The sequence below is a fragment of the Triturus cristatus genome, chromosome 2_2, assembly GCF_964204655.1.
Source record: "Triturus cristatus chromosome 2_2, aTriCri1.1, whole genome shotgun sequence".
In the NCBI taxonomy this organism is placed as follows: Eukaryota; Metazoa; Chordata; class Amphibia; order Caudata; family Salamandridae; genus Triturus; species Triturus cristatus.
Window position 1 is genome coordinate 616882314 of NC_140582.1, and position 27670 is coordinate 616909983.

Here is a 27670-nt window from a genome sequence, read left to right on the forward strand (position 1 = left end):
GCATGTGTGCATTTGCATGATCAATGTAGCAGGCACCGCGCGGTGCCTGCTACGTTGTGCAAGCAAATGCAGGGGGTACCCCCCCTGTGTAACCCCACCCCTCAACACCCTGTGGGCCCGCTACGGGACCCCAACAGCAAAGACTGCTCGCCTTTCCATGGCGGCAATGCCACCATGGAAAGGCGATTCACCGCCTGCATTATAATCCTCCATGTTATGGGCTTTTTCCGCCCGGTCGACAAGTCGACCAGCGGAAACCTGGCGGACGGTCTTTCCATCCACCGAGGTCCCCCCGCCATCGTAATGTGGCAGGGGCGGATGGCAGGAGGGTGGAGTATTCTGGCGGGTGGATCGCCACTGCCATGCGGGAAGTGGTGATCCGCCCACCATTATAATCGACCCGCTAGTGTTTAAAATACTGTAATATGTGTGCATAGTTGTGTTTTACAGTTTTTGTAAAAGGCTCGATTGTCATGGGTAACAAAGTCATCATGATGCCCCAAATAACTGCAAAGACGGAAAATAGGTTCCAAAGATGGTTTAAACATGAGTTTAAACATGTTTTTAAAAGAAGCATGTATATAGTAATATGTGCAGTGCAATTTTTAGAATGGAATTTTATTTTTAGTTATTTTTTGCATGTGCTAGTGGCCATTCTATGTCTGCTTTAGTTTTGCGATTTCGTGACTTATTCGCAACCATCCCAACGTCGTCTTAGAGATTCCCAAACTAAAAAAAATAGGATTTTGATTAAAAAAAATAACAATATTTTGGGTACTATGGTGGCTATGACAAGAGCCTTTGTGTTGATTGTGTGTATATGACAGCTACACATAAGACTGGATGCAGAGTTTCAGTTTCCTTAGAAATACACTGTTGCCTACATCTGTAAAGTGCACTCCATCATTTCTATAAATTCCATGCATGTCAAAATGCAGATTGTTGTTATATATGCAGCCCATGCGATGGTCTCTGAGGCAATGTAGAAACAGTTTTATTGACATGCTTCTTGGCTTTTTCAATCTGTAGACAGAATTGATTTGAAATTTTCCATTTCTGTCTTTGGTATATATTAGAGTGCACAAAAACAGTGAGAGGGAAAAGTGACATAAATTCTGCAAAGGTATCCTTCATTATGATTGCCAGCCCTACCCCAGTCAAAGTGCCTAGGTCATTCTCACCAAGTGCACAATCATGAGGTGAGGAGCTTGGCAATCCACAATAGTTTTAACCAAATCCAGCAACTGATGAAACTTTAACCCTCTCTGTCCAAACCAAGTAACCTCCACATTTGGCAAACCCAAGTCCCTGTCAATACCTTTCTTTTCTGCAGCATCTTCAGCCCAATAGACATAGCTGTGGCCAACAATCCACACTCTAGGCATTTTGAAGTGAAGGAGCATAAGCAGTCAGGAGAAGGCTGGAGCTTAATTAAGTAGTTTTCCAAATGAAAGCAGTTAAAATGGAGGTATTTTCTTTTTTTGTATTAAATATATATTTAATTGAATGCTGTCAGCATGTAAGTGAATAAAATTAGGCAGTGTGTTGGATGCATTTACAAGAAGCCCTATTATTAGCGGTTGTTTAAAAAAGAAATGTAATACAGACATGGATATGCTTTTGAATCTGTGGAGTGAAACACTCCTGGTGCGTCTCATTTTGGAAATAGCATGATCCTTCTAGAATGTGCTGTGAACTTGTATCCTACTGGTTCTAGTGGGTTTCGATGGTGATTCTACAGAGGGCGTATTGGGGGAAGGGTGTTAAAGTGACAGGTATTCATATTTTTAAATTGCAGAGGTTTAGGTTAATTGTTTTGTAAGGTAAGTATGACTCACTAGTGAGGATTTTGCATAAAAGTGTATTATGGTGTTACAAATATAAAACTATAAAGGAAAGTAAGTTTTCCGATTCCCGTTTATTTCTGTGAAGTCATCGCGATCATTGTGATTACCACATGGTTTTTTACACATTCATTTTAGGCTACCTCTAAAAAGGAGTGAACTGGTTAACAATCAGTAACCATTCAGAACTGTAGTTACAACAATGAAATGAAAGGAATGTTTCATTTGCTGACTTTTGCAGTATCAGGTAATGCAAAGTTTAGAAGGTTGCCATTTATGGTTGCTTTGTATGGGAGTGGCATGCCATTCTTGTGCTACGTTTTTACAAACCCTGAGAATATTGCATATATCTAAGAAGAGAAAAAAAGCAATTTTACCAACAAACTCAATATTCTGGTATGGTAAGTACATTTCTTTGTAAGCAAAAAAAATGATTAAAAAGGTAGATCATTATATTACATTGTGCTAAAATATTTTGATTCATATATATCAGTATTCAAAAAAATGAAGGATGATATATAATTGAAATTCTATTGAAATGGTAAGTATTTTTATACATCTACTAATAGGTAACTAAGATATAGTTTGTCTCAGGTGCAGACTAGGTGTCTGTCAACTTAGTTTAGAATGTGTTTCCATGGAGGTATATGTTGTACTTGTGTTCCCTTACTCTATTCTGTAAGTGGTAGAACAAAATAGTGCACAGTAATGGTTAAACCTATATGTAATAATGTAGTGTAAGATGTCAAAGTTTTACATCTAAATATATGATGTGCAGCTTATAAAGAATGTGTTTATTTGAATTCTGGTATTTGTATTCTTATTCGTTCCGCTATAAAAGAAGATTAGAACACTCATGTTTGAAAGTGAAAAGTATGCACTGTAGCTGTATTTGAAATATGAATCTCTCAAAGTTGATAGCTATGTGTTACATACTTTTCAGTATAACTGTTGGATAATTACAGGGTAGATTTGTATGTGCATATATGTTGAGATATGTTCTTTAACTATGTTCAGATTGAGATATGTAATATAACATTGCTAGGCACTGGTAAGCCAAGCAATATATAAAGTATAGTACCTATCATGCATGTGACATACATGTTTGTAAATTGTAGAGGCTGCCTGTCACCCACACATCACAAGACACACTTATATACTCACAAAGTAGATATATGTGTAGCAGTATCAAAGGTAATTAGAGATGTGTTTCCAATTCATTTTACAGATACTGAGGTATTCAACACCATACATTCATATTTCTAGAGCTTTCAAAACATATATTCAGATACTGATACATTTTCTAAAACGTTATGGAACTGGTAGGTAGGGTATAGCGTGGGGTGATATGTGGCTAATATGTAAGTTATGTCCTTTGAATATTTGAGTGAGCTACATGCGCTTGTAAAGATTTTTGTTTGAAAGTGTACATGCACTGTGCCATCCATATTTTTATCCGATTCGCCTAAGTAGAAACCTATACATTATGTGTTGGATGTGGTGTAATTGACCTGTGCACACAGTTTTACTGTTAGTGCTGTTTTCTCACTTAAAAATAAATCATACACAAGGTTTAAACTGCTCTTTTAGAACATATAAGTCCATACGAAGTGTGTAGTTAGATCATGCTGTACGGAGCTATATGCTTAAACCTGATTGACTGAGGTATATGCACTCCTGGAGACCTATGTGGCCAATTACACATGCAGTCTACACCTAGACTTAAATCTGATGTACGTTAGTTGAAAAGCAGACAGACACTGAAACACCTAGTTTGGTAGTTAGAGAAGCACTTAAACATTCACTCACACAGACAGGTACAACTGATATTTATTTTGTGCCTATGGAGGTAGTTTCATATACACATAACTAATCCAATATTAACTAACACACTCAGGAGGCAATCTATGCAGACCCTTAAAGACACATTTAGAGAACATCTTATGTCACAAAGAGAGGCAGTGACTTAGTAACACATTTACATACACATGCAATCACATCCCTAGATAGGAACTGAAACACTCATTTAGAAATCTGCTAAACAACTAACACTTCAAATTTTACCATGCAGACAGGTAGCTCTTGGATTATGTCTCAGACCTGGTATACTTGAGCTTGTGCATGTTGTTTTACTGATAGGGCTGTCTTACCACTTATAACTACTACACAACAACTAAACTGCTCTTGTACCACATATAACTGAAAACTGAGGTAAGCTGCAGCTAGGCCATAGCGCAGGGAGCTATGCACTTAAAAAATAAAAAGATGAACTTTGATGTTTTATGAGCTGTATGCACTTCTTGAGACCTATGTGCCCAATTATACATCCATGCTGCGCCCAGACTTAAATCAAACATGCCTAAGTAGAAAAACAGATAGACGCTAAAACACCCAGTGAAGTAGTTAGAGAAGCATGTAAACATTAATTCACACAGACAGGCACAACTGATATGTATCTTGTGCTAATAGAGGTAGTTGTACACACACTTAAATAATCCAATACTCATTCATCCACCCAGCAGGCAATTTATACAGGCCTTCACAGACATAGTTTGAGAACCATATATCAGAAAAAGAGAGGCAGTGATTTAGTAATACATTTGCATAAATATGGAATGATAGCTCTAGATAGGAACTGAAGCACTTCATTCAGATATCTACTAAACAACTGACTCTTTCAAGACTACCATGTAGAGAAGTAGTCCTTGGATAATGTCTCAGGCCTGCTCTACTTGAGCCCATGCATGCAGTTTTACAGCTAAGCCAACCTTCACATTTGAAGTCGTAGTGAAGCCATAAACTGCTCTTTTACCATATATAACTCATATATAACTCATCACTGAGCTAGGCTGCAGCTATGTAATATTGCAGAGTGTTATACACTTAGAAGGTACACACATACTCTGAAGTTTTAGTGAGCTATATGCAGGCCTACAGACTCCTTTGTCCAATTATTCATCCACCCTGACAGTGACATTTCAATCTGATATATAGAAAAATAGACAGAGACTAAAATAGCCACACAGACTGTGACAAAAGCATGTAAACATTTACTTACATAGACAGGCACAACTGTTATGTATCCAGCACTGACGGAATAGTTGCATACACACTTAACCCAGAACTAGGCCATGCACCATGTCTCCTGCTTGGTACACTTGAGCCTGTGCATTGCGTTTTATGGCTAGGCAAACCTTTACATGTAAAAATCCTAGGGAAACCACAATGTAATATTTCACCATAAATAAGTTGCCACCGACATAGACTGCAGCTAGGCCATAGGGCAGAGTGCTATGTGGATACACCTAATTATTCATCCAGTCTGCCTCTGAAACTTCAATCAAGCACACCTAAGTTGAAATGCTGACAGACACTAAAAGGCCCAGTGAGACAATGAAAGAAACACCTAAACATTCATTCACATAAACAGGGACAAATTATATGTATCTGCAACTAATAGAAGCAGTAAACACACTGAAAAAAGCAACAACTCACTAACACACAATCTATAAAGCCTTTTACAGACACATTTAGAGAACCGTAGATGTCACAAAGAGAGGCAGCTATTTATGAACAAACTTAAAAAGACATGCAATGACAGTCCCAGATAGGAACTGAGACACTTATTCAGATATCTGCTAGGGAACTCACACTTTCAAGTCCAACATGTAGAAAAGTAGCTCATACATCATTTCTCCAGCCTGCTACACTTAAGGCTGTGCATGCAGTTTTACTGCTAGGTCAACTTACATGTTTAAAACTCATATACAAGACGTAAACTATTGTTGTACCATATATACTAGGCCTGGGCCAAAATTCTGTTCTGTTCGTGGAAATTGCGATAATTTGGCATTTTCGCGTTCCACGGAAAGCGCGAAAATGTCAAAATTTCCGCATTCCGCAGCTTAGCGATAATGTGTTTCTTGCTCGCGCTGTAAAAAAATACATTCTTGCGTGCGCGCAATCGCCTTACCTGAATCCCCGCGCTCGCTGACAAGTTTTCCCGACCCGGTCACGTTCTCCACGAGATATTGGATTGTTGGTAGCCATTTTGCGCTGTCTCGCAACAGTTTGCGCTCGCATTGTCGCGCGATGACGTAATTTGTTGCGCGAACACGTCATTCTTCTCGCGATCATGCACCGCGCGAGTATGTGAAGATTGAGATCTCCAACACGTCATTCTACATAGCGAGCGAGAGGGTGAGGACGCGGGCACGTCTAATTGAACGCGAACAGGAGAAAGAGACCCCGAACACGTCATATCCAACGCGACAGGGACGAAGAGAACGCGATCATGTCATTTTCGACACGCCGGCGGAAGTAATGTGAAGCTCGAGAACTCGAACATGTAAACTTTTCAATTTGGAGAGGAATATCAGCTCTAGCAGCATGAAACCTTCTGCAAATGCTGATTTTGGATGAAAACAACTCCTTACATTGACATTTGGCTGTCCTTTTTTGTGCAAGGAGTCCTTTTTTTAAAAGGTTGAGAGAGGGAGTAAGTGACACAGAATCTCCAACTTCCTGTTCCTGTCCAGCAGGCTCCTCCCAGTGCTTTGTCCATCTTCTGCTCATTCTGCCTTTGGATTTGGAGCTGGAAAGATCACTCTTTTTGTCTGCTGCATCATTGCAATTGGATTTGAGGATTTTTGGAATAGGATATTTTACAAGTAAGTGGTTGTTGTGTCTGTTTGATTGTGGGCATTGCAGTTGTTGTAACTACAATTTATTTTTGATAATTATCATCATTACTTTTTTTTAAAAAATGTTGTGGGTACTAGTAGTAGGCCCGAGCTAGCCATGGGCATGGCCTCATGGGTGTGTGCATGATGAAGCAACTGTTCCTTTTGGTGTTTTTTGAATGTATTTCATTTTCAAGCACATTTAGGGCATGGATGGCATTGGATTGAGTTGGGGAAGTGTGCTTTTTGGGGGTGGCCTTTCTGATGTTGTTGTGCCTGGCCATGTGGCTGGTGGCCATTTTGAAGCCTAGGCCTGCAAGCTTGCCTGGCCTTGTCTGCCAACAGGCCTGCTTTCATCCACTAGGATCAGAGCAGGTAGCCACATCTTTATTAATCTAGTGTTTTCTGTGTAGTCTGTTGAATTTAGACTTCATTTAGGGCATGGATTGAGTTGGGGAAGTATGCATTTTGGGGGTGGCCTTTCTGATGTTGTTGGGCCTGGCCATGTGGCTGGTGGCCATTTTGAAGCCTAGGCCTGCAAGCTTGCCTGGCCTTGTCCGCCAACAGGCCTGCTTTCATCCACTAGGGTCAGAGCAGGTAGCCACAGCTTTATTAATCTAGTGTTTTCTGTGTGGTCTGTTGAATTTAGACTTCATTTAGGGCATGGATGGCATTGGATTGAGTTGGGGAAGTGTGCTTTTTGGGGGTGGCCTTTCTGACGTTGTTGGGCCTGGCCATGTGGCTGGTGGCCATTTTGAAGCCTAGGCCTGCAAGCTTGCCTGGCCTTGTCCGCCAACAGGCCTGCTTTCATCCGCTAGGATCAGAGCAGGTAGCCACAGCTTTATTAATCTAGTGTTTTCTGTGTGGTCTGTTGAATTTAGACTTCATTTAGGGCATGGATGGCATTGGATTGAGTTGGGGAAGTGTGCTTTTTGGGGGTTGCCTTTCTGATGTTGTTGGGCCTGGCCATGTGGCTGGTGGCCATTTTGAAGCCTAGGCCTGCAAGCTTGCCTGGCCTTGTCCGCCAACAGGCCTGCTTTCATCCACTAGGATCAGAGCAGGTAGCCACAGCTTTATTAATCTAGTGTTTTCTGTGTGGTCTGTTGAATTTACACTTCATTTGGGGCATGGATGGCATTGGATTGAGTTGGGGAAGTGTGCTTTTTGGGGGTGGCCTTTCTGATGTTGTTGGGCCTGGCCATGTGGCTGGTGGCCATTTTGAAGCCTAGGCCTGCAAGCTTGCCTGGCCTTGTCCGCCAACAGGCCTGCTTTCATCCACTAGGATCAGAGCAGGTAGCCACAGCTTTATCAATCTAGCGTTTTCTGTGTGGTCTGTTGAATTTAGACTTCATTTAGGGCATGGATGGCATTGGATTGAGTTGGGGAAGTGTGCTTTTTGGGGGTGGCCTTTCTGATGTTGTTGGGCCTGGCCATGTGGCTGGTGGCCATTTTGAAGCCTAGGCCTGCAAGCTTGCCTGGCCTTGTCTGCCAACAGGCCTTCTTTCATCCACTAGGATCAGAGCAGGTAGCCACAGCTTTATTAATCTAGTGTTTTCTGTGTGGTCTGTTGAATTTAGACTTCATTTAGGGCATGGATGGCATTGGATTGAGTTGGGAAAGTGTGCTTTTTGGGGGTGGCCTTTCTGATGTTGGTTGTCTTAAAGACATGCTTTTGTTGTATGTGTCTGGTCACTGGTGTGTTGTTGGTGTGCAATGCATGCACCCTGCAGACCTTTTTGGGGCCTGTGAATGTTCGTATTTACATTTTGTTGCATTAAAAAGGCAGAGCAGTGTGCTTTAGCATGCATCCTTTACCTGGCTTTTATAGGCCTATTGTCGGCTCCTGGTGTTCTGTTCTCCAGGCCCCCGGCTTGTTTGTGATTTGTGAGTGTCCATGTGGGTGGTGGCCTTTTTTGGTGTTTGGACTGGGAGTTATTAGTGTCCTGCTTTTGCCATAGGCCTGCATGGTTTTCCTATTGGCTATTTGGCTTACTGCTTCCATCCATCCACCCCCTTTGCCAGCAGCAGCTCCATGGATGCTGAGATGCTCAAATAATTTAATGGCAAATATGGTCCACCCCACTTCCATTACATTTGTATTTTGGTGGTTATTATTAACTTTCCTATCCTTACTGAGAGTGTAGTGTGTGGCTGTACACAGTAGTATAACATATCCCTAGTTAAAAAAAAACCTCATAAATGGCTACACTATCTTTTGTTTGCACTAGTACAGTACTAAGTAACTGAACCACAACAACAAATGCAACATTTCACTGATGTTCTTCTCCTGGTTTATTTGCTTTTAGGTGCACAAAAGACAGAGTAGGAGGTGTCATCAGCATCACCCGGCTACCCGTTGTACTGCCAGCCAGACAGAAGTCCTGCTGCGCATCACGTCCACGTGTGACCAGAACTTGCTGTGCATCTGCATCCTGCCTGACATCTGAAGAAGATGGCCCCAAAGAAAGGTACCAGGTCCAGTACCAAGAAAGTTGCCGGTGAGAAGAAGGAACAGAAAAAGGAAGTGCCATTAACCACGACTGGTGGTGTGCCGGCCAATGTTTTTTTTGGCACCCAAAAAGTTACGCCTGCAGCAGCGTTGTCCGGGAACCAAGCTGGGAGAATCACAGCGGTCCAACCACACCAACCTAGGCACAAGGGCTTTAGTGTCGCAGAGGTAGCCAGTCTACTAACGAGCAGCGATGTTGAAGAAATGTCATTACCGCAAAGTAGTACACAATCAAGTTCAACGCAGGCGCAAACTCAGCAGATAAGTGTGCAGCCGCAACAAGAACAGCAGCAGCCGCCGCAACAAGAACAGCAGCAGCCGCCGCAACAAGAACAGCAGCAGCCGCCGCAACAAGAACAGCGGTACAAAAGGGGGGTGGTGATGGACGGAGCATCAGAACCAATCAAACACTCACACCCAGTAAACCGATCTGGGTTTGATCCATCACCGTCCTTTAGCCCACTCTGCCACCCCAGTTCAGACATGGCCATATGCAAATCAGTCTGACCCTGTGCCTCATGGGAACAGTCCAGCCCGAACTGCCAAGCCATGCCTTCCCTGGACCAGAAACATGCTTCCTAGGACCGGTTTCTGGCATTTCAGCCATCTTCAGCCAGGCTTGCTTGAATCCAGTGGCAAAGTGAGCAAGGGACTCACGTCTGAGCATACCCTGCCAACTTACCCCGAACAAATCGGTACAAAAGGGGGGTGGTGATGGACGGAGCATCAGAACCAATCAAACACTGACACCCAGTCAACCGATCTGGGTTTGATCCATCACCGTTCTTTAGCCCACTCTGCCAGCCCAGTTCAGACATGGGCATATGAAAATCAGTCTGACCCTGTGCCTCATGGGAACAGTCCAGCCCGGAACTGCCAAGCCATGCCTTCCCTGGACCAGAAACAAGCTTCCTAGGACCGGTTTCTGGCATTTCAGCCGTCTTCAGCCAGGCTTGCTTGAATCCAGTGGCAAAGTGAGTAAGGGACTCACGTCTGAGCATACCCTGCCAACTTATGGCGAACAAAGCGATACAAAAGGGGGGTGGTGATGGACGGAGCATCAGAACCAATCAAACACTCACACCCAGTCAACCGATCTGGGTTTGATCCATCACCGTTCTTTAGCCCACTCTGCCACCCCAGTTCAGAAATGGCCATATGCAAATCAGTCTGACCCTGTGCCTCATGGGAACAGTCCAGCCCGAACTGCCAAGCCATGCCTTCCCTGGACCGGAAACAAGCTTCCTAGGACCGGTTTCTGGCATTTCAGCCGTCTTCAGCCAGGCTTGCTTGAATCCAGTGGCAAAGTGAGCAAGGGACTCACGTCTGAGCATACCCTGCCAACTTATGGCGAACAAAGCGGTACAAAAGGGGGGTGGTGATGGACGGAGCATCAGAACCAATCAAACACTCACACCCAGTCAACCGATCTGGGTTTGATCCATCACCGTTCTTTAGCCCACTCTGCCACCCCAGTTCAGACATGGCCATATGCAAATCAGTCTGACCCTGTGCCTCATGGGAACAGTCCAGCCCGAACTGCCAAGCCATGCCTTCCCTGGACCGAAAACAAGCTTCCTAGGACCGGTTTCTGGCATTTCAGCCGTCTTCAGCCAGGCTTGCTTGAATCCAGTGGCAAAGTGAGCAAGAGACTCACGTATGAGCATACCCTGCCAACTTATGGCGAACAAAGCGGTACAAAAGGGAGGTGGTGATGGACGGAGCATCAGAACCAATCAAACACTCACACCCAGTCAACCGATCTGGGTTTGATCCATTACCGTTCTTTAGCCCACTCTGCCACCCCGGTTCAGACATGGCCATATGCAAATCAGTCTGACCCTGTGCCTCATGGGAACAGTCCAGCCCGAACTGCCAATCCATGCCTTCCCTGGACTAGAAACAAGCTTCCTAGGACCGGTTTCTGGCATTTCAGCCGTCTTCAGCCAGGCTTGCTTTAATCCAGTGGCAAAGTGAGCAAGGGACTCACGTCTGAGCATACCCTGCCAACTTATGGCGAACAAAGCGGTACAAAAGGGGGGTGGTGATGGACGGTGCATCAGAACCAATCAAACACTCACACCCAGTCAACCGATCTGGGTTTGATCCATCACCGTTGTTTAGCCCACTCTGCCACCCCAGTTCAGACATGGCCATATGCAAATCAGTCTGACCCTGTGCCTCATGGGAACAGTCCAGCCCGAACTGCCAAGCCATGCCTTCCCTGGACCGGAAACAAGCTTCCTAGGACCGGTTTCTGGCATTTCAGCCGTCCTCAGCCAGGCTTGCTTGAATCCAGTGGCAAAGTGAGCAAGGGACTCACGTCTGAGCATACCCTGCCAACTTATGGCGAACAAAGCGGTACAAAAGGGAGGTGGTGATGGACGGAGCATCAGAACCAATCAAACACTCACACCCAGTCAACCGATCTGGGTTTGATTCATCACCGTTCTTTAGCCCACTCTGCCACCCCAGTTCAGACATGGCCATATGCAAATCAGTCTGACCCTGTGCCTCATGGGAACAGTCCAGCCCGAACTGCCAATCCATGCCTTCCCTGGACTAGAAACAAGCTTCCTAGGACCGGTTTCTGGCATTTCAGCCGTCTTCAGCCAGGCTTGCTTTAATCCAGTGGCAAAGTGAGCAAGGGACTCACGTCTGAGCATACCCTGCCAACTTATGGCGATCAAAGCGGTACAAAAGGGAGGTGGTGATGGACGGAGCATCAGAACCAATCAAACACTCACACCCAGTCAACCGATCTGGGTTTGATCCATCACCGTTCTTTAGCCCACTCTGCCACCCCGGTTCAGACATGGCCATATGCATATCAGTCTGACCCTGTGCCTCATGGGAACAGGCCAGCCCGAACTGCCAATCCATGCCTTCCCTTGACTAGAAACAAGCTTCCTAGGACCGGTTTCTGGCATTTCAGCCGTCTTCAGCCAGGCTTGCTTTAATCCAGTGGCAAAGTGAGCAAGGGACTCACGTCTGAGCATACCCTGCCAACTTATGGCGAACAAAGCGGTACAAAAGGGGGGTCGTGATGGACGGAGCATCATAACCAATCAAACACTCACACCCAGTCAACCGATCTGGGTTTGATCCATCACCGTTCTTTAGCCCACTCTGCCACCCCAGTTCAGACATGGCCATATGCAAATCAGTCTGACCCTGTGCCTCATGGGAACAGTCCAGCCCGAACTGCCAAGCCATGCCTTCCCTGAACCGGAAACAAGCTTCCTAGGACCGGTTTCTGGCATTTCATTCGTCTTCAGCCAGGCTTGCTTGAATCCAGTGGCAAAGTGAGCAAGGGACTCACGTCTGAGCATACCCTGCCAACTTATGGCGAACAAAGCGGTCCAAAAGGGGGGTGGTGATGGACGGAGCATCAGAACCAATCAAACACTCACACCCAGTCAACCGATCTTGGTTTGATCCATCACCGTTCTTTAGCCCACTCTGCCACCCCAGTTCAGACATGGCCATATGCAAATCAGTCTGATCCTGTGCCTCATGGGAACAGTCCAGCCCGAACTGCCAAGCCATGCCTTCCCTGGACCGGAAACAAGCTTCCTAGGACCGGTTTCTGGCATTTCAGCCGTCTTCAGCCAGGCTTGCTTGAATCCAGTGGCAAAGTGAGCAAGGGACTCACGTCTGAGCATACCCTGCCAACTTATGGCGAACAAAGCGGTACAAAAGGGGGGTGGTGATGGACAGAGCATCAGAACCAATCAAACACTCACACCCAGTCAACCGATCTGTGTTTGATCCATCACCGTTCTTTAGCCCACTCTGCCACCCCAATTCAGACATGGCCATATGCAAATCAGTCTGACCCTGTGCCTCATGGGAACAGTCCAGCCCGAACTGCCAAGCCATGCCTTCCCTGGACCAGAAACATGCTTCCTAGGACCGGTTTCTGGCATTTCAGCCATCTTCAGCCAGGCTTGCTTGAATCCAGTGGCAAAGTGAGCAAGGGACTCACGTCTGAGCATACCCTGCCAACTTATGGCGAACAAAGCGGTACAAAAGGGGGGTGGTGATGGACGGAGCATCAGAACCATTCAAACATTCACACCCAGTCAACCGATCTGGGTTTGATCCATCACCGTTCTTTAGCCCACTCTGCCACCCCAGTTCAGACATGGCCATATGCAAATCAGTCTGACCCTGTGCCTCATGGGAACAGTCCAGCCGAACTGCCAAGCCATGCCTTCCCTGGACCGGAAACAAGCTTCCTAGGACCGGTTTCTGGCATTTCAGCCGTCTTCAGCCAGGCTTGCTTGAATCCAGTGGCAAAGTGAGCAAGGGACTCACGTCTGAGCATACCCTGCCAACTTATGGCGAACAAAGCGGTACAAAAGGGGGGTGGTGATGGACGGAGCATCAGAACCAATCAAACACTCACACCCAGTCAACCGATCTGGGTTTCATCCATCACCGTTCTTTAGCCCACTCTGCCACCCCAGTTTAGACATGGCCATATGCAAATCAGTCTGACCCTGTGCCTCATGGGAACAGTCCAGCCCGAACTGCCAAGCCATGCCTTCCCTGAACCGGAAACAAGCTTCCTAGGACCGATTTCTGGCATTTCATTCGTCTTCAGCCAGGCTTGCTTGAATCCAGTGGCAAAGTGAGCAAGGGACTCACGTCTGAGCATACCCTGCCAACTTATGGCGAACAAAGCGGTACAAAAGGGGGTGGTGATGGACGGAGCATCAGAACCAATCAAACACTCACACCCAGTCAACAGATCTGGGTTTGATCCATCTCCGTTCTTTAGCCCACTCTGCCACCCCAGTTCAGACATGGCCATATGCAAATCAGTCTGACCCTGTGCCTCATGGGAACAGTCCAGCCCGAACTGCCAAGCCATGCCTTACCTGGACCGGAAAAAAGCTTCCTAGGACCGGTTTCTGGCATTTCAGCCATCTTCAGCCAGGCTTGCTTGAATCCAGTGGCAAAGTGAGCAAGGGACTCACGTCTGAGCATACCCTGCCAACTTACCCCGAACAAATCGGTACAAAAGGGGGGTGGTGATGGACGGAGCATCAGAACCAATCAAACACTGACACCCAGTCAACCGATCTGGGTTTGATCCATCACCGTTCTTTAGCCCACTCTGCCAGCCCAGTTCAGACATGGGCATATGAAAATCAGTCTGACCCTGTGCCTCATGGGAACAGTCCAGCCCGGAACTGCCAAGCCATGCCTTCCCTGGACCAGAAACAAGCTTCCTAGGACCGGTTTCTGGCATTTCAGCCGTCTTCAGCCAGGCTTGCTTGAATCCAGTGGCAAAGTGAGTAAGGGACTCACGTCTGAGCATACCCTGCCAACTTATGGCGAACAAAGCGGTACAAAAGGGGGGTGGTGATGGACGGAGCATCAGAACCAATCAAACACTCACACCCAGTCAACCGATCTGGGTTTGATCCATCACCGTTCTTTAGCCCACTCTGCCACCCCAGTTCAGAAATGGCCATATGCAAATCAGTCTGACCCTGTGCCTCATGGGAACAGTCCAGCCCGAACTGCCAAGCCATGCCTTCCCTGGACCGGAAACAAGCTTCCTAGGACCGGTTTCTGGCATTTCAGCCGTCTTCAGCCAGGCTTGCTTGAATCCAGTGGCAAAGTGAGCAAGGGACTCACGTCTGAGCATACCCTGCCAACTTATGGCGAACAAAGCGGTACAAAAGGGGGGTGGTGATGGACGGAGCATCAGAACCAATCAAACACTCACACCCAGTCAACCGATCTGGGTTTGATCCATCACCGTTCTTTAGCCCACTCTGCCACCCCAGTTCAGACATGGCCATATGCAAATCAGTCTGACCCTGTGCCTCATGGGAACAGTCCAGCCCGAACTGCCAAGCCATGCCTTCCCTGGACCGAAAACAAGCTTCCTAGGACCGGTTTCTGGCATTTCAGCCGTCTTCAGCCAGGCTTGCTTGAATCCAGTGGCAAAGTGAGCAAGAGACTCACGTATGAGCATACCCTGCCAACTTATGGCGAACAAAGCGGTACAAAAGGGAGGTGGTGATGGACGGAGCATCAGAACCAATCAAACACTCACACCCAGTCAACCGATCTGGGTTTGATCCATTACCGTTCTTTAGCCCACTCTGCCACCCCGGTTCAGACATGGCCATATGCAAATCAGTCTGACCCTGTGCCTCATGGGAACAGTCCAGCCCGAACTGCCAATCCATGCCTTCCCTGGACTAGAAACAAGCTTCCTAGGACCGGTTTCTGGCATTTCAGCCGTCTTCAGCCAGGCTTGCTTTAATCCAGTGGCAAAGTGAGCAAGGGACTCACGTCTGAGCATACCCTGCCAACTTATGGCGAACAAAGCGGTACAAAAGGGGGGTGGTGATGGACGGTGCATCAGAACCAATCAAACACTCACACCCAGTCAACCGATCTGGGTTTGATCCATCACCGTTGTTTAGCCCACTCTGCCACCCCAGTTCAGACATGGCCATATGCAAATCAGTCTGACCCTGTGCCTCATGGGAACAGTCCAGCCCGAACTGCCAAGCCATGCCTTCCCTGGACCGGAAACAAGCTTCCTAGGACCGGTTTCTGGCATTTCAGCCGTCCTCAGCCAGGCTTGCTTGAATCCAGTGGCAAAGTGAGCAAGGGACTCACGTCTGAGCATACCCTGCCAACTTATGGCGAACAAAGCGGTACAAAAGGGAGGTGGTGATGGACGGAGCATCAGAACCAATCAAACACTCACACCCAGTCAACCGATCTGGGTTTGATTCATCACCGTTCTTTAGCCCACTCTGCCACCCCAGTTCAGACATGGCCATATGCAAATCAGTCTGACCCTGTGCCTCATGGGAACAGTCCAGCCCGAACTGCCAATCCATGCCTTCCCTGGACTAGAAACAAGCTTCCTAGGACCGGTTTCTGGCATTTCAGCCGTCTTCAGCCAGGCTTGCTTTAATCCAGTGGCAAAGTGAGCAAGGGACTCACGTCTGAGCATACCCTGCCAACTTATGGCGATCAAAGCGGTACAAAAGGGAGGTGGTGATGGACGGAGCATCAGAACCAATCAAACACTCACACCCAGTCAACCGATCTGGGTTTGATCCATCACCGTTCTTTAGCCCACTCTGCCACCCCGGTTCAGACATGGCCATATGCATATCAGTCTGACCCTGTGCCTCATGGGAACAGGCCAGCCCGAACTGCCAATCCATGCCTTCCCTTGACTAGAAACAAGCTTCCTAGGACCGGTTTCTGGCATTTCAGCCGTCTTCAGCCAGGCTTGCTTTAATCCAGTGGCAAAGTGAGCAAGGGACTCACGTCTGAGCATACCCTGCCAACTTATGGCGAACAAAGCGGTACAAAAGGGGGGTCGTGATGGACGGAGCATCATAACCAATCAAACACTCACACCCAGTCAACCGATCTGGGTTTGATCCATCACCGTTCTTTAGCCCACTCTGCCACCCCAGTTCAGACATGGCCATATGCAAATCAGTCTGACCCTGTGCCTCATGGGAACAGTCCAGCCCGAACTGCCAAGCCATGCCTTCCCTGAACCGGAAACAAGCTTCCTAGGACCGGTTTCTGGCATTTCATTCGTCTTCAGCCAGGCTTGCTTGAATCCAGTGGCAAAGTGAGCAAGGGACTCACGTCTGAGCATACCCTGCCAACTTATGGCGAACAAAGCGGTCCAAAAGGGGGGTGGTGATGGACGGAGCATCAGAACCAATCAAACACTCACACCCAGTCAACCGATCTTGGTTTGATCCATCACCGTTCTTTAGCCCACTCTGCCACCCCAGTTCAGACATGGCCATATGCAAATCAGTCTGATCCTGTGCCTCATGGGAACAGTCCAGCCCGAACTGCCAAGCCATGCCTTCCCTGGACCGGAAACAAGCTTCCTAGGACCGGTTTCTGGCATTTCAGCCGTCTTCAGCCAGGCTTGCTTGAATCCAGTGGCAAAGTGAGCAAGGGACTCACGTCTGAGCATACCCTGCCAACTTATGGCGAACAAAGCGGTACAAAAGGGGGGTGGTGATGGACAGAGCATCAGAACCAATCAAACACTCACACCCAGTCAACCGATCTGTGTTTGATCCATCACCGTTCTTTAGCCCACTCTGCCACCCCAATTCAGACATGGCCATATGCAAATCAGTCTGACCCTGTGCCTCATGGGAACAGTCCAGCCCGAACTGCCAAGCCATGCCTTCCCTGGACCAGAAACATGCTTCCTAGGACCGGTTTCTGGCATTTCAGCCATCTTCAGCCAGGCTTGCTTGAATCCAGTGGCAAAGTGAGCAAGGGACTCACGTCTGAGCATACCCTGCCAACTTATGGCGAACAAAGCGGTACAAAAGGGGGGTGGTGATGGACGGAGCATCAGAACCATTCAAACATTCACACCCAGTCAACCGATCTGGGTTTGATCCATCACCGTTCTTTAGCCCACTCTGCCACCCCAGTTCAGACATGGCCATATGCAAATCAGTCTGACCCTGTGCCTCATGGGAACAGTCCAGCCGAACTGCCAAGCCATGCCTTCCCTGGACCGGAAACAAGCTTCCTAGGACCGGTTTCTGGCATTTCAGCCGTCTTCAGCCAGGCTTGCTTGAATCCAGTGGCAAAGTGAGCAAGGGACTCACGTCTGAGCATACCCTGCCAACTTATGGCGAACAAAGCGGTACAAAAGGGGGGTGGTGATGGACGGAGCATCAGAACCAATCAAACACTCACACCCAGTCAACCGATCTGGGTTTCATCCATCACCGTTCTTTAGCCCACTCTGCCACCCCAGTTTAGACATGGCCATATGCAAATCAGTCTGACCCTGTGCCTCATGGGAACAGTCCAGCCCGAACTGCCAAGCCATGCCTTCCCTGGACCGGAAACAAGCTTCCTAGGACCGGTTTCTGGCATTTCAGCCGTCTTCAGCCAGTCTTGCTTGAATCCAGTGGCAAAGTGAGCAAGGGACTCACGTCTGAGCATACCCTGCCAACTTATGGCGAACAAAGCGGTACAAAAGGGGGGTGGTGATGGATGCAGCATCAGAACCAATCAAACACTCAAACCCAGTCAACCGATCTGGGTTTGATCCATCACCGTTCTTTAGCCCACTCTGCCACCCCAGTTCAGACATGCCCATGTGCAAATCAGTCTGATTCTGTGCCTCATCGGAACAGTCCAGCCCGAACTGCCAAGCCATGCCTTCCCTGGACCGGAAACAAGCTTCCTAGGGCCGGTTTCTGGCATTTCAGCCGTCTTCAGCCAGGCTTGCTTGAATCCAGTGGCAAAGTGAGCAAGGGACTCACGTCTGAGCATACCCTGCCAACTTATGGCGAACAAAGCGGTACAAAAGGGGGGTGGTGATGGACGGAGCATCAGAACCAATCAAACACTCACACCCATTCAACCGATCTGGGTTTGATCCATCACCGTTCTTTAGCCCACTCTGCCACCCCAGTTCAGACATGGCCATATGCAAATCAGTCTGACCCTGTGCCTCATGGGAACAGTCCAGCCCGATCTGCCAAGCCATGCCTTCCCTGGACCGGAAACAAGCTTCCTAGGACCGGTTTCTGGCATTTCAGCCATCTTTAGCCAGGCTTGCTTGAATCCAGTGGCAATGTGAGCAAGGGACTCACGTCTGAGCATACCCTGCCAACTTATGGCGAACAAAGCGGTACAAAAGGGGGGTGGTGATGGACGGAGCATCAGAACCAATCAAACACTCAAACCCAGTCAACCGATCTGGGTTTGATCCATCACCGTTCTTTAGCCCACTCTGCCACCCCAGTTCAGACATGCCCATATGCAAATCAGTCTGATTCTGTGCCTCATGGGAACAGTCCAGCCCGAACTGCCAAGCCATGCCTTCCGTGGACCGGAAACAAGCTTCCTAGGGCCGGTTTCTGGCATTTCAGCCGTCTTCAGCCAGGCTTGCTTGAATCCAGTGGCAAAGTGAGCAAGGGACTCACGTCTGAGCATACCCTGCCAACTTATGGCGAACAAAGCGGTACAAAAGGGGGGTGGTGATGGACGGAGCATCAGAACCAATCAAACACTCACACCCATTCAACCGATCTGGGTTTGATCCATCACCGTTCTTTAGCCCACTCTGCCACCCCAGTTCAGACATGGCCATATGCAAATCAGTCTGACTCTGTGCCTCATGGGAACAGTCCAGCCCGATCTGCCAAGCCATGCCTTCCCTGGACCGGAAACAAGCTTCCTAGGACCGGTTTCTGGCATTTCAGCCATCTTCAGCCAGGCTTGCTTGAATCCAGTGGCAAAGTGAGCAAGGGACTCACGTCTGAGCATACCCTGCCAACTTACCCCGAACAAATCGGTACAAAAGGGGGGTGGTGATGGACGGAGCATCAGAACCAATCAAACACTGACACCCAGTCAACCGATCTGGGTTTGATCCATCACCGTTCTTTAGCCCACTCTGCCAGCCCAGTTCAGACATGGGCATATGAAAATCAGTCTGACCCTGTGCCTCATGGGAACAGTCCAGCCCGGAACTGCCAAGCCATGCCTTCCCTGGACCAGAAACAAGCTTCCTAGGACCGGTTTCTGGCATTTCAGCCGTCTTCAGCCAGGCTTGCTTGAATCCAGTGGCAAAGTGAGTAAGGGACTCACGTCTGAGCATACCCTGCCAACTTATGGCGAACAAAGCGGTACAAAAGGGGGGTGGTGATGGACGGAGCATCAGAACCAATCAAACACTCACACCCAGTCAACCGATCTGAGTTTGATCCATCACCGTTCTTTAGCCCACTCTGCCACCCCAGTTCAGATATGGCCATATGCAAATCAGTCTGACCCTGTGCCTCATGGGAACAGTCCAGCCCGAACTGCCAAGCCATGCCTTCCCTGGACCGGAAACAAGCTTCCTAGGACCGGTTTCTGGCATTTCAGCCGTCTTCAGCCAGGCTTGCTTGAATCCAGTGGCAAAGTGAGCAAGGGACTCACGTCTGAGCATACCCTGCCAACTTATGGCGAACAAAGCGGTACAAAAGGGGGGTGGTGATGGACGGAGCATCAGAACCAATCAAACACTCACACCCAGTCAACCGATCTGGGTTTGATCCATCACCGTTCTTTAGCCCACTCTGCCACCCCAGTTCAGACATGGCCATATGCAAATCAGTCTGACCCTGTGCCTCATGGGAACAGTCCAGCCCGAACTGCCAAGCCATGCCTTCCCTGGACCGAAAACAAGCTTCCTAGGACCGGTTTCTGGCATTTCAGCAGTCTTCAGCCAGGCTTGCTTGAATCCAGTGGCAAAGTGAGCAAGAGACTCACGTATGAGCATACCCTGCCAACTTATGGCGAACAAAGCGGTACAAAAGGGAGGTGGTGATGGACGGAGCATCAGAACCAATCAAACACTCACACCCAGTCAACCAATCTGGGTTTGATCCATTACCGTTCTTTAGCCCACTCTGCCACCCCGGTTCAGACATGGCCATATGCAAATCAGTCTGACCCTGTGCCTCATGGGAACAGTCCAGCCCGAACTGCCAAGCCATGCCTTCCCTGGACCGGAAACAAGCTTCCTAGGACCGGTTTCTGGCATTTCAGCCGTCTTCAGCCAGTCTTGCTTGAATCCAGTGGCAAAGTGAGCAAGGGACTCACGTCTGAGCATACCCTGCCAACTTATGGCGAACAAAGCGGTACAAAAGGGGGGTGGTGATGGATGCAGCATCAGAACCAATCAAACACTCAAACCCAGTCAACCGATCTGGGTTTGATCCATCACCGTTCTTTAGCCCACTCTGCCACCCCAGTTCAGACATGCCCATGTGCAAATCAGTCTGATTCTGTGCCTCATCGGAACAGTCCAGCCCGAACTGCCAAGCCATGCCTTCCCTGGACCGGAAACAAGCTTCCTAGGGACGGTTTCTGGCATTTCAGCCGTCTTCAGCCAGGCTTGCTTGAATCCAGTGGCAAAGTGAGCAAGGGACTCACGTCTGAGCATACCCTGCCAACTTATGGCGAACAAAGCGGTACAAAAGGGGGGTGGTGATGGACGGAGCATCAGAACCAATCAAACACTCACACCCATTCAACCGATCTGGGTTTGATCCATCACCGTTCTTTAGCCCACTCTGCCACCCCAGTTCAGACATGGCCATATGCAAATCAGTCTGACCCTGTGCCTCATGGGAACAGTCCAGCCCGATCTGCCAAGCCATGCCTTCCCTGGACCGGAAACAAGCTTCCTAGGACCGGTTTCTGGCATTTCAGCCATCTTCAGCCAGGCTTGCTTGAATCCAGTGGCAATGTGAGCAAGGGACTCACGTCTGAGCATACCCTGCCAACTTATGGCGAACAAAGCGGTACAAAAGGGGGGTGGTGATGGACGGAGCATCAGAACCAATCAAACACTCAAACCCAGTCAACCGATCTGGGTTTGATCCATCACCGTTCTTTAGCCCACTCTGCCACCCCAGTTCAGACATGCCCATATGCAAATCAGTCTGATTCTGTGCCTCATGGGAACAGTCCAGCCCGAACTGCCAAGCCATGCCTTCCGTGGACCGGAAACAAGCTTCCTAGGGCCGGTTACTGGCATTTCAGCCGTCTTCAGCCAGGCTTGCTTGAATCCAGTGGCAAAGTGAGCAAGGGACTCACGTCTGAGCATACCCTGCCAACTTATGGCGAACAAAGCGGTACAAAAGGGGGGTGGTGATGGACGGAGCATCAGAACCAATCAAACACTCACACCCATTCAACCGATCTGGGTTTGATCCATCACCGTTCTTTAGCCCACTCTGCCACCCCAGTTCAGACATGGCCATATGCAAATCAGTCTGACTCTGTGCCTCATGGGAACAGTCCAGCCCGATCTGCCAAGCCATGCCTTCCCTGGACCGGAAACAAGCTTCCTAGGACCGGTTTCTGGCATTTCAGCCATCTTCAGCCAGGCTTGCTTGAATCCAGTGGCAAAGTGAGCAAGGGACTCACGTCTGAGCATACCCTGCCAACTTACCCCGAACAAATCGGTACAAAAGGGGGGTGGTGATGGACGGAGCATCAGAACCAATCAAACACTCACACCCAGTCAACCGATCTGGGTTTGATCCATCACCGTTCTTTAGCCCACTCTGCCACCCCAGTTCAGATATGGCCATATGCAAATCAGTCTGACCCTGTGCCTCATGGGAACAGTCCAGCCCGAACTGCCAAGCCATGCCTTCCCTGGACCGGAAACAAGCTTCCTAGGACCGGTTTCTGGCATTTCAGCCGTCTTCAGCCAGGCTTGCTTGAATCCAGTGGCAAAGTGAGCAAGGGACTCACGTCTGAGCATACCCTGCCAACTTATGGCGAACAAAGCGGTACAAAAGGGGGGTGGTGATGGACGGAGCATCAGAACCAATCAAACACTCACACCCAGTCAACCGATCTGGGTTTGATCCATCACCGTTCTTTAGCCCACTCTGCCACCCCAGTTCAGACATGGCCATATGCAAATCAGTCTGACCCTGTGCCTCATGGGAACAGTCCAGCCCGAACTGCCAAGCCATGCCTTCCCTGGACTAGAAACAAGCTTCCTAGGACCGGTTTCTGGCATTTCAGCCGTCTTCAGCCAGGCTTGCTTTAATCCAGTGGCAAAGTGAGCAAGGGACTCACGTCTGAGCATACCCTGCCAACTTATGGCGATCAAAGCGGTACAAAAGGGAGGTGGTGATGGACGGAGCATCAGAACCAATCAAACACTCACACCCAGTCAACCGATCTGGGTTTGATCCATCACCGTTCTTTAGCCCACTCTGCCACCCCAGTTCAGACATGGCCATATGCAAATCAGTCTGACCCTGTGCCTCATGGGAACAGTCCAGCCCGAACTGCCAAGCCATGCCTTCCCTGAACCGGAAACAAGCTTCCTAGGACCGGTTTCTGGCATTTCATTCGTCTTCAGCCAGGCTTGCTTGAATCCAGTGGCAAAGTGAGCAAGGGACTCACGTCTGAGCATACCCTGCCAACTTATGGCGAACAAAGCGGTCCAAAAGGGGGGTGGTGATGGACGGAGCATCAGAACCAATCAAACACTCACACCCAGTCAACCGATCTTGGTTTGATCCATCACCGTTCTTTAGCCCACTCTGCCACCCCAGTTCAGACATGGCCATATGCAAATCAGTCTGATCCTGTGCCTCATGGGAACAGTCCAGCCCGAACTGCCAAGCCATGCCTTCCCTGGACCGGAAACAAGCTTCCTAGGACCGGTTTCTGGCATTTCAGCCGTCTTCAGCCAGGCTTGCTTGAATCCAGTGGCAAAGTGAGCAAGGGACTCACGTCTGAGCATACCCTGCCAACTTATGGCGAACAAAGCGGTACAAAAGGGGGGTGGTGATGGACAGAGCATCAGAACCAATCAAACACTCACACCCAGTCAACCGATCTGCGTTTGATCCATCACCGTTCTTTAGCCCACTCTGCCACCCCAATTCAGACATGGCCATATGCAAATCAGTCTGACCCTGTGCCTCATGGGAACAGTCCAGCCCGAACTGCCAAGCCATGCCTTCCCTGGACCAGAAACATGCTTCCTAGGACCGGTTTCTGGCATTTCAGCCATCTTCAGCCAGGCTTGCTTGAATCCAGTGGCAAAGTGAGCAAGGGACTCACGTCTGAGCATACCCTGCCAACTTATGGCGAACAAAGCGGTACAAAAGGGGGGTGGTGATGGACGGAGCATCAGAACCATTCAAACATTCACACCCAGTCAACCGATCTGGGTTTGATCCATCACCGTTCTTTAGCCCACTCTGCCACCCCAGTTCAGACATGGCCATATGCAAATCAGTCTGACCCTGTGCCTCATGGGAACAGTCCAGCCGAACTGCCAAGCCATGCCTTCCCTGGACCGGAAACAAGCTTCCTAGGACCGGTTTCTGGCATTTCAGCCGTCTTCAGCCAGGCTTGCTTGAATCCAGTGGCAAAGTGAGCAAGGGACTCACGTCTGAGCATACCCTGCCAACTTATGGCGAACAAAGCGGTACAAAAGGGGGGTGGTGATGGACGGAGCATCAGAACCAATCAAACACTCACACCCAGTCAACCGATCTGGGTTTCATCCATCACCGTTCTTTAGCCCACTCTGCCACCCCAGTTCAGACATGGCCATATGCAAATCAGTCTGACCCTGTGCCTCATGGGAACAGTCCAGCCCGAACTGCCAAGCCATGCCTTCCCTGGACCGGAAACAAGCTTCCTAGGACCGGTTTCTGGCATTTCAGCCGTCTTCAGCCAGTCTTGCTTGAATCCAGTGGCAAAGTGAGCAAGGGACTCACGTCTGAGCATACCCTGCCAACTTATGGCGAACAAAGCGGTACAAAAGGGGGGTGGTGATGGATGCAGCATCAGAACCAATCAAACACTCAAACCCAGTCAACCGATCTGGGTTTGATCCATCACCGTTCTTTAGCCCACTCTGCCACCCCAGTTCAGACATGCCCATGTGCAAATCAGTCTGATTCTGTGCCTCATCGGAACAGTCCAGCCCGAACTGCCAAGCCATGCCTTCCCTGGACCGGAAACAAGCTTCCTAGGGCCGGTTTCTGGCATTTCAGCCGTCTTCAGCCAGGCTTGCTTGAATCCAGTGGCAAAGTGAGCAAGGGACTCACGTCTGAGCATACCCTGCTAACTTATGGCGAACAAAGCGGTACAAAAGGGGGGTGGTGATGGACGGAGCATCAGAACCAATCAAACACTCACACCCATTCAACCGATCTGGGTTTGATCCATCACCGTTCTTTAGCCCACTCTGCCACCCCAGTTCAGACATTGCCATATGCAAATCAGTCTGACCCTGTGCCTCATGGGAACAGTCCAGCCCGATCTGCCAAGCCATGCCTTCCCTGGACCGGAAACAAGCTTCCTAGGACCGGTTTCTGGCATTTCAGCCATCTTCAGCCAGGCTTGCTTGAATCCAGTGGCAATGTGAGCAAGGGACTCACGTCTGAGCATACCCTGCCAACTTATGGCGAACAAAGCGGTACAAAAGGGGGGTGGTGATGGACGGAGCATCAGAACCAATCAAACACTCAAACCCAGTCAACCGATCTGGGTTTGATCCATCACCGTTCTTTAGCCCACTCTGCCACCCCAGTTCAGACATGCCCATATGCAAATCAGTCTGATTCTGTGCCTCATGGGAACAGTCCAGCCCGAACTGCCAAGCCATGCCTTCCGTGGACCGGAAACAAGCTTCCTAGGGCCGGTTTCTGGCATTTCAGCCGTCTTCAGCCAGGCTTGCTTGAATCCAGTGGCAAAGTGAGCAAGGGACTCACGTCTGAGCATACCCTGCCAACTTATGGCGAACAAAGCGGTACAAAAGGGGGGTGGTGATGGACGGAGCATCAGAACCAATCAAACACTCACACCCATTCAACCGATCTGGGTTTGATCCATCACCGTTCTTTAGCCCACTCTGCCACCCCAGTTCAGACATGGCCATATGCAAATCAGTCTGACTCTGTGCCTCATGGGAACAGTCCAGCCCGATCTGCCAAGCCATGCCTTCCCTGGACCGGAAACAAGCTTCCTAGGACCGGTTTCTGGCATTTCAGCCATCTTCAGCCAGGCTTGCTTGAATCCAGTGGCAATGTGAGCAAGGGACTCACATCTGAGCATACCCTGCCAACTTATGGCAAACAAAGCGGTACAAAAGGGGGGTGGTGATGGACGGAGCATCAGAACCAATTAAACACTCACACCCATTCAACCGATCTGGGTTTGATCCATCACCGTTCTTTAGCCCACTCTGCCACCCCAGTTCAGACATGGCATTATGCAAATCAGTCTGACCCTGTGCCTCATGGGAACAGTCCAGCCCAAACTGCCAAGCCATGCCCTCCCTGGACCGGAAACAAGCTTCCTAGGACCGGTTTCTGGCATTTCAGCCGTCTACAGCCAGGCTTGCTTGAATCCAGTTGCAAAGTGAGCAAGGGACTCACGTCTGAGCATACCCTGCCAACTTATGGCGAACAAAGCGGTACAAAAGGGGGGTGGTGATGGACGGAGCATCAGAACCAATCAAACACTCACACCCAGTCAACCGATCTGGGTTTGATCCATCACCGTTCTTTAGCCCACTCTGCCACCCCAGTTCAGACATGGCCATATGCAAATCAGTCTGACCCTGTGCCTCATGGGAACAGTCCAGCCCGAACTGCCAAGCCATGCCTTCCCTGGACCGGAAACAAGCTTCCTAGGACCGGTTTCTGGCATTTCAGCCGCCTTCAGCCAGGCTTGCTTGAATCCAGTGGCAAAGTGAGCAAGGGACTCACGTCTGAGCATACCCTGCCAACTTATGGCGAACAAAGCGGTACAAAAGGGGGGTCGTGATGGACGGAGCATCAGAACCAATCAAACACTCACACCCATTCAACCGATCTGGGTTTGATCCATCACCGTTCTTTAACCCACTCTGCCACCCCAGTTCAGACATGGCCATATGCAAATCAGTCTGACCCTGTGCCTCATGGGAACAGTCCAGCCCGAACTGCCAAGCCATGCCTTCCCTGGACCGGAAACAAGCTTCCTAGGACCGGTTTCTGGCATTTCAGCCATCTTCAGCCAGGCTTGCTTGAATCCAGTGGCAATGTGAGCAAGGGACTCACATCTGAGCATACCCTGCCAACTTATGGCAAACAAAGCGGTACAAAAGGGGGGTGGTGATGGACGGAGCATCAGAACCAATTAAACACTCACACCCATTCAACCGATCTGGGTTTGATCCATCACCGTTCTTTAGCCCACTCTGCCACCCCAGTTCAGACATGGCATTATGCAAATCAGTCTGACCCTGTGCCTCATGGGAACAGTCCAGCCCGATCTGCCAAGCCATGCCTTCCCTGGACCGGAAACAAGCTTCCTAGGACCGGTTTCTGGCATTTCAGCCATCTTCAGCCAGGCTTGCTTGAATCCAGTGGCAATGTGAGCAAGGGACTCACATCTGAGCATACCCTGCCAACTTATGGCAAACAAAGCGGTACAAAAGGGGGGTGGTGATGGACGGAGCATCAGAACCAATTAAACACTCACACCCATTCAACCGATCTGGGTTTGATCCATCACCGTTCTTTAGCCCACTCTGCCACCCCAGTTCAGACATGGCATTATGCAAATCAGTCTGACCCTGTGCCTCATGGGAACAGTCCAGCCCAAACTGCCAAGCCATGCCCTCCCTGGACCGGAAACAAGCTTCCTAGGACCGGTTTCTGGCATTTCAGCCGTCTACAGCCAGGCTTGCTTGAATCCAGTTGCAAAGTGAGCAAGGGACTCACGTCTGAGCATACCCTGCCAACTTATGGCGAACAAAGCGGTACAAAAGGGGGGTGGTGATGGACGGAGCATCAGAACCAATCAAACACTCACACCCAGTCAACCGATCTGGGTTTGATCCATCACCGTTCTTTAGCCCACTCTGCCACCCCAGTTCAGACATGGCCATATGCAAATCAGTCTGACCCTGTGCCTCATGGGAACAGTCCAGCCCGAACTGCCAAGCCATGCCTTCCCTGGACCGGAAACAAGCTTCCTAGGACCGGTTTCTGGCATTTCAGCCGCCTTCAGCCAGGCTTGCTTGAATCCAGTGGCAAAGTGAGCAAGGGACT